General features: G+C 59.7%; 1 long non-coding RNA gene across 1 annotated transcript; it reads right to left on the bottom strand.

Annotated features, from left to right (window-relative positions):
* Positions 1 to 58: 58 nt before the first annotated feature.
* Positions 59 to 819, bottom strand: LOC107184924. Its single transcript, XR_001515823.1, has 3 exons — positions 627 to 819; positions 350 to 440; positions 59 to 276 (listed from the first exon to the last, which is right to left on the bottom strand). It is a non-coding gene; the product is annotated as an uncharacterized LOC107184924 (long non-coding RNA).
* Positions 820 to 6699: the final 5880 nt, after the last annotated feature.

Here is a 6699-nt window from a genome sequence, read left to right as displayed (position 1 = left end):
ACAGGAGTGGGAAGGGCAGTGGCCCCCAGCGCCCACGTTGTGTGTTACACACCGTGTCTCCCCACTGCCTGTCAGCTCTGCAGACGCGTTGACGGAGGGAAGCGCTCCTGTCAGCACAGTGTGGCCTCCTAGCGCGTCCCCACCGGAGCCTGAAAGGGAAGCGTGGGTCATCGTGGCTCTGCCCGCGGAGACAGGGTCCTTCGTGCGCGCTCGGCTGTCACGCGACTGCCACTCACACGGCGTGCGGCTCAGTGTCTTCCGTTTCCCACGGAACCTCTGGGATGAAACAGCACAAACACAGTAGCTGCTCACCGGCTCCGGAGAATCGGGGTGTCTCCCTCGCTCCCACGTTTTCATGCTCAGGACGAGACCCAGGTCAGGACTGGGTTGCACTGTTGTCCCCACGGTCAGGGCACAGCCCACACGTCTGCCTGCAGAGCCTGCGACAGAGAAACGTCAGTGTGAGAGAAACACATCCATGGGCTGCCTCCTGCACGAGCCCTGAGCAGGGCCTGGGCCGGGAGGAGCCTGCAGCCAGGTCCGTGCCCTTGACCGGAATCGAACCCGGGACCCGTTGGTCCGCAGTCCGACGCTCCATCCACTGAGCCACACCGGCCGGGACTCACTTGATTTTGTCTTTGACGATCTGATGGTCAAAACACACGTCACGGGGTGAACATGTGTTCCTGCCCTTGTCACCCATGAGCTTCCCTCCTGGTCTGTGAGGCCGCGCGGCCTCTGTCCCGCCAGTGTCCGTCCGTCCCTCTCCGGTGACGGGCGGGGTCACTGTGTCCCCCGTGGCCACGCCGTTTCTCAGGGCTGGAGTGGGACCTCCACGGTCCGGTGAGCACATTGTTTTACTTTATTCGTAAGTCGGTGGCCAAAGTGATCCGCCTTTCCCTTCCTTCGTGACTTCCCCCCGATTCTTACAAAATTTACCGACATTCACCTGTCGTGCAGGTCACGGCACACGTGCATCAGACAGGAATTCACCCGTGAAAGCGAGAGTACATTTGCTGTTTGCAAGACGGCATACACCCTGTCCGCTTCCTGCCCGCCCCCACTCCTCACATCCGCTGTTTAAAGGAATCCACCGGCTTTTCGTTTGGCAGTGGCTGCGGCGTCGGAAGTTCTTGGGGAAGGCTCCACCCGTTGGGGTGACAGTGAAGAGGCCTGTGTGGCCAGCTTTTGTTGATCCATAAAATGCACCAAGCCCCGGCCAGTGTGGCTCAGTGGATGGAGCGCCGGCCCTCGGACCAAAGGGTCCCGGGTTCGATTCCGGTCAAGGGCATGTGGACCTCGGTTGCAGGCTCCTCCCGGGCCTGGGCCTTAGTGGGGGCTCGTGCAGGAGGCAACCCATCGACGTGTTTCTCTCACATCCATGTTTCTCTCTGTCTTTCCCTCTCTCTTCCGCTCTCTCTAAGAATCATGGGAAAATATCCCCGGTTGAAGGTTAACAACAACGACAACAAAAATATAAAGTAAAAGCAAAATGCACCCGAATTAAGGGAACTGAAGTTACGTGGCCCTGAAGAGTCGTCTTCTAAACGTCTTTAATTTCATCCGATTTTTTTAAAAAATATATTTTATTGATTTTATACAGAGAGGAAGGGAGAGAGATAGAGAGTCAGAAACATTGATGAGAGAGAGACACCGACCAGCTGCCTCCTGCACACCTCCTACTGGGGATGTGCCCGCAACCCAGGTACATGCCCTTGACCGGAATCAAACCCGGGACCTTTCAGTCCGCAGGCCGACGCTCTATCCACCGAGCCACACCGGTTTCGGCCATCCGATTTGTTTTTATGGGGTGGCAGCGTCCTGTCTGGATGCGGACTGGGACACTGAGCAGCAACATAAAGCAGTGAGTGTCCACTGCTCCGCCCATGGCCACGCCCCGGCTGTCCCCGCTGAGTCCCGGGGAGGAGAATTCCAGTCTGGTTCCCTCTCGTAGCCCCTGCGCTTGGTCCTGGCTGACAGAGCGCCTTTCCAGCTCCTGTCCCCGACCCATCCTGACTTAATGTTTCTGGTTTCAGTGGCTCCCTACCGCCGTCAAAGCTCAGGTTTTAAAAATGTCTCATGTTCTGTGTGAATATTTGAGAGAGAGAGAGAGAGAGAGAGAGAGAGAGAGAGACTCCTCCACGGGACGCCTGCATCTGGTAGCAGATCTCTCGTTTCACCCGGGTCTGCTCTCTCGAGGCCCTTCCTGACTTAGAGCCGCCGTCCGCTCACACGGTATCCCCTGAGCGTGGCCTCTGCCAAGCAGGGCGGTCAGGCCCCATGACCCACAGGATGCAGGTCCCGCCCCGTGGGCTCAGGCCACGTCCACAGCTGCTCTGTGGCTCAGTGCTTGGTGAACGTCATCTCGTTTTCTTCTCCCTCCTCCCCGAGGTCGGCGTGTCCATTCCCCTTTTACAGGCGAGAAAACCAGCGGCGGGCGGGCTTAGCGAGTCGCCCCGGGCCACGGGGACTCTTTCCTCTCACACGATTGGGGCCGGACAGAGAAGACCCCAGTGCGACCGCCCAGCGTCCCGGGCTCCCATCTGTCCACCTGGCACTGTCCAATTCTGACCGGAGGGCGGCCACCCTGGCTTCCTCACTGCTTCAAGGAAGGAGCTGCCGTGCGGCTGACAGCAGCCAGTGAGATGACAACGGCCGGTCAGCATCTGTGTGCTTTTTGGTTTTTTCCCCAAATATATTTCAAAAGCCCGTTACTGTGTTTGACTTCAGCTGAAACTGGCTTTTGGCTCTTGCCTGTGATGCAGATCAAAGGACATTATGTGAGTCGCGGGGGAGGCTGAGTGGTCACCAGGCGGAGGGTCCCGGCCCCCCTGCGGCTTTCCACGCGCAGTTCCCGGGCGAGGGCGGGGGTTTCCGTAGGAGAGACCGCGCTGAGCTCCCCCCTCGCGGGGGTCCACGGCTGAATACCCTGGTTTCTCTGCAGAGGGGCCAAAATGGGCCGGGCGCCTGGCCCTGTGTCTCCGGGAAGGCACTCATTCCTGTAACTCTCGTGGCTTTCTGTGCCGCCTTTGTTGACATGGTGCCCACACTCACAGCGAAGGCCTGTGCAGCTCAGGGACGCGGTTGCGTTTTATTTCTCCGCAAATGCCTCAGGCAGCCGGCTGTGAGCCGTGGCGGCCCGCGACCCAGTCCACCCTCCGTGGGCTGCAGGGCCTGTCCGGTTCAGCCCAGGGGATGCCCGGAAGGCAGTCCCCAGAGCTCCTGGCCGGAGCCCCAGAAGCGGCTCCCCGGGGCTGCAGCCCCCAGGCCATGCATTCCTCACCCAGAGCTCCGAGGGGACTTCCAAGGCGAGAAATTCTTTGTGTCTTTGAAACCAGGAGAATCAAAGGAATGTCTTTTAGTCCGGCTTACACCGGCCAGCGAGTGGCACTAATAAGGAACAAACACATTAGCACCAAAAGGAAATGATAATTAGAAGCGAAATCTTAATCTCGGGGACCCCAGGCGGGGTGGGGGGTGGGGGGCTAACGCCTGGCCCCCCCCAGACTTTCAGTGTGAAAACCACATTCACACGTGCAGGGCGGTAAACAGCGGGGTATTTGCATGTGAAATGGCCGGTGTGGCCGCGTGAAGGCCTTTTGTTGGGAGGATGAGGTGGGGGAGGGTGGGGGAGCAGGTGGGGGGGGAGCAGCTCAGGGAGGGGAGGACTGGTTTTTCCAAGGAGAAGTGACCCATGGAGGGCTGACCGATGGATGGACTGAGTCTGCTCTGTGGCCGGTGCCGACGGCAGGTCCCTAATTTCTGGCTTTGCAGCCGCCCTGTGACACGGGCATTGAGGCAGCTGGCAGTGGGCAGCTGTGGGGGGTGCCGGCCGCCCCGAGCAGGCGCAGGAGCGATGGATGCTCCGTGTGAGGGGGGCTCTGAGGCCGGGGGCGGCCGTGTGGGGGACCATCCGAGCACAGGGTTAGCCCTTCTGCCTCATCTAGACGTTCACTCCTCTGTGTGCACTGAGCGCGATGGGCCAGGGCCCGCACACCGGGGGCTGCGTTGGCTGCCAGGTGTGGCGGGAGCTGTTACACTCACTTCAGGGAGAGGCCCCCTCCAGCTGCTCCTGGAGCTCGAGGAGGTTACAGGGGGGTGGGGTGGACACCGAGTGCCCCTCTGGCAGCCCCAGTGGGTAAGGGACACCCCAGCCCCAACCCGTGTTTACTCAGTAGCCAGATGCCACCACGTAATCGCCGTTAGCGAGCGAGCAGGCAGGGTCACAGTGGGTTTTATGGAGCGAATGTGCTCAAGGCAGAAGGAGACGCGAGCCCGGCCGGGGTGGCTCAGTGGATAGAGCGTCGACCTGCGGACTGGAGGGTCCCGGGTTCGATTCCCGGTTGGGCACCTGCCTGGGTTGCGGGCTCGATCCCCGTGTGGGGCGTGGCGGGGGCAGCCGATCTGTGATTCTCTCTCACTGATGTTTCTCTCTCTCCCTCTCCCTTCCTCTGTGAAATCAATAAAAACATATTTTTAAAAAAGAAACAATCTCTGAGGCCCCAGGCCTGGCTGCGAGAAGGCCTTTTGTTGGGAGGATGAGGTGGGGGAGGAGGGAGACAGGTTGTAGTGAAAGCACCGCGCGGAGGGGTGGGCTGCTTTTCAAACGAGAAGTTACATCTCAAGTGCCGACTGCCGGACGGGCCGATGTTGCTCTGTGATCGCGTGGACGGCGCCGGGGCCGCGGGGACCAGGAGGCGAGGTTTTGTTTGTTGTGTTTTATTTCCTGGGAGGTTCAGACGTGGAGGCAGGGCCCCGAGGGGTGAGTGACCGGCGCCCGGGCCCAGAGGCCAACCCAGCCCACTGCTTCCCGGCCCGGAGCCTGTTGTCCCGGCTGCTGTGTCCCTGCCTGAAGCCCCCGTAGGAGGGAGTCCTCTCAGCTCAGCCCTGGCCCCCGTGTCCTCTCCTCTCCTCGGGCTGCGGGGCCGCGTCTCACATGTCTTGCCTGGCTGAGCCCTGAGGATGGTGGCCACGGGCGGCCTGTGCGTGGTGCAGGGCCTGAGTCAGGGCGGGATGTTCGCACGGCGCCGGGAGCGCAGTCAGTGTCCTTACAGGCGCTCCGCCCGGGGCCAGGCGGACACGGGAATATCGGGGTGACCGCGTCAGGAGGCATATAAATGTCTGACCTCTGAGCTGTGCCCCCGAAACATATAAAATTGCAGGTCACCTGCAACTGGAAAAAATACAAAAAAAGAAAATCCAGGAAGGAAATAAGCGAGGCCTGACCTCAGCCCCCCTTTAGGGCCGCGCACGGCTCGCGGGCCACCGCGTGCGAAGCCCCTGCCATGTCCGGTGACGCCGGCGAGGAGCTCACGTTTCTGTGGGGAGAGCTGTCCTGAGTGAGTGAGTTCGCACGTAGGGATCAAAACAGATCCATAAATATTTTTTAAAATATATTTTTATTGATTCAGAGAGGAAGGGGGAGAGAAACACCAATAATGAGAGGGAATCGCGGATCGGCTGCCTCCTGCACGCCCCACACTGGGGATGGAGCCCACAACCCGGGCCTGTGCCCTGACCCGGGACTCGAACCCGGGACCCTGCAGTCCACAGGCTGTCGCTCTATCCACTGCGCCACACCGGCTCGGGCCCGACCCATGAATATTCATGGCAAGCAGTTGTTTATGGGCCGAATAAACTTTGGAATCGGGGAGAAAACGCTGCATTCAGGAAATGTAGGGCAAAGCAGGCTGTGTGCTCTCGGGCGTCCGGTCAGCTGTCCCCGCCCGCGGAGCCGGAGCCGAGGGGCTGCTGCTGAGTAGCCGCTGGTCGGAAGCGGCCGCCGCGGTGCTTTCTGGGGCTGCGCCCAGGGGTCCTGGGGGGCCGGGGACAGGAAGCAGGGTTTTTGTTGTTGTTGTTAATCTTCACCCGAGGATGTTTTTTTCCATTGATTTTTAGAGAAAGCAGCGGAAGGAAGAGAGAAAGAGAGAGAGAGAAATATCAATGTGAGAGAGACACATGGATTGGTTGCCTCCCTCCCAGATCCAATTGGTTGCCTCTTACAGGAGTCCCAACCAGGGCTTGGGCGCGTTGCCTCCTGCACGCCCAGGTACATGTCCTTGACTGGAATCAACCCCAGGACCCTTCAGTCTGCGGGTCGATGCTCTATCCACTGAGCACACTGGCCAGAACAGGAAGCAGGTTTTAAAAATATATCTATATCTATATTTATTGATTTCAGAGAGAGGAAGGGAGAGGGAGAGAGATAGAAACATCAATGATGAGAGAGAATCACCGATCAGCTGCCTCCTGCGCGCCCCACACTGGGGATCGAGCCTGCAACCTGAGCATGTGCCCTGACCCGGAATCAAACCCAGGACCCTTCAGTCCGCAGCCTGATGCTGTATCTACTGAGCCACACCGGCCAGGGCAGGGAGCAGGTTTTGACAGGGAGATGCACCCTCGCCTCTGAAAGGGGTTCGCTTCAGGGTGATTGAACTGTAGGCGCCTCCCAACACATGATTTCCTTCTGTCATTTTTGACTCCGGAACTCAAAAAAGGTGTCCCAAACCGAGCTTTTTTATCCCCTGTGACCACGCGTGAGAAGGATCCACGGGTCATTAGTGAGCGAGTGAGCGCGTGTCCAGGTGTGAGGGGCTGGCCGTCTGAGGGGGACGCCTTCTGTTATGGGAGGCGGGCATGGGGGCAGCCCCCAGGCGAGGGGAGAGGTCACGGAGCCTTCGGTACCCCCCCCCCCGT

This window comes from Myotis davidii, unplaced genomic scaffold (assembly GCF_000327345.1).
Source record: "Myotis davidii unplaced genomic scaffold, ASM32734v1 scaffold989, whole genome shotgun sequence".
Taxonomy (NCBI): Eukaryota; Metazoa; Chordata; class Mammalia; order Chiroptera; family Vespertilionidae; genus Myotis; species Myotis davidii.
Note: the sequence above shows the minus strand (reverse complement) of the source record. Positions and strands in the feature narration are given on the sequence as shown.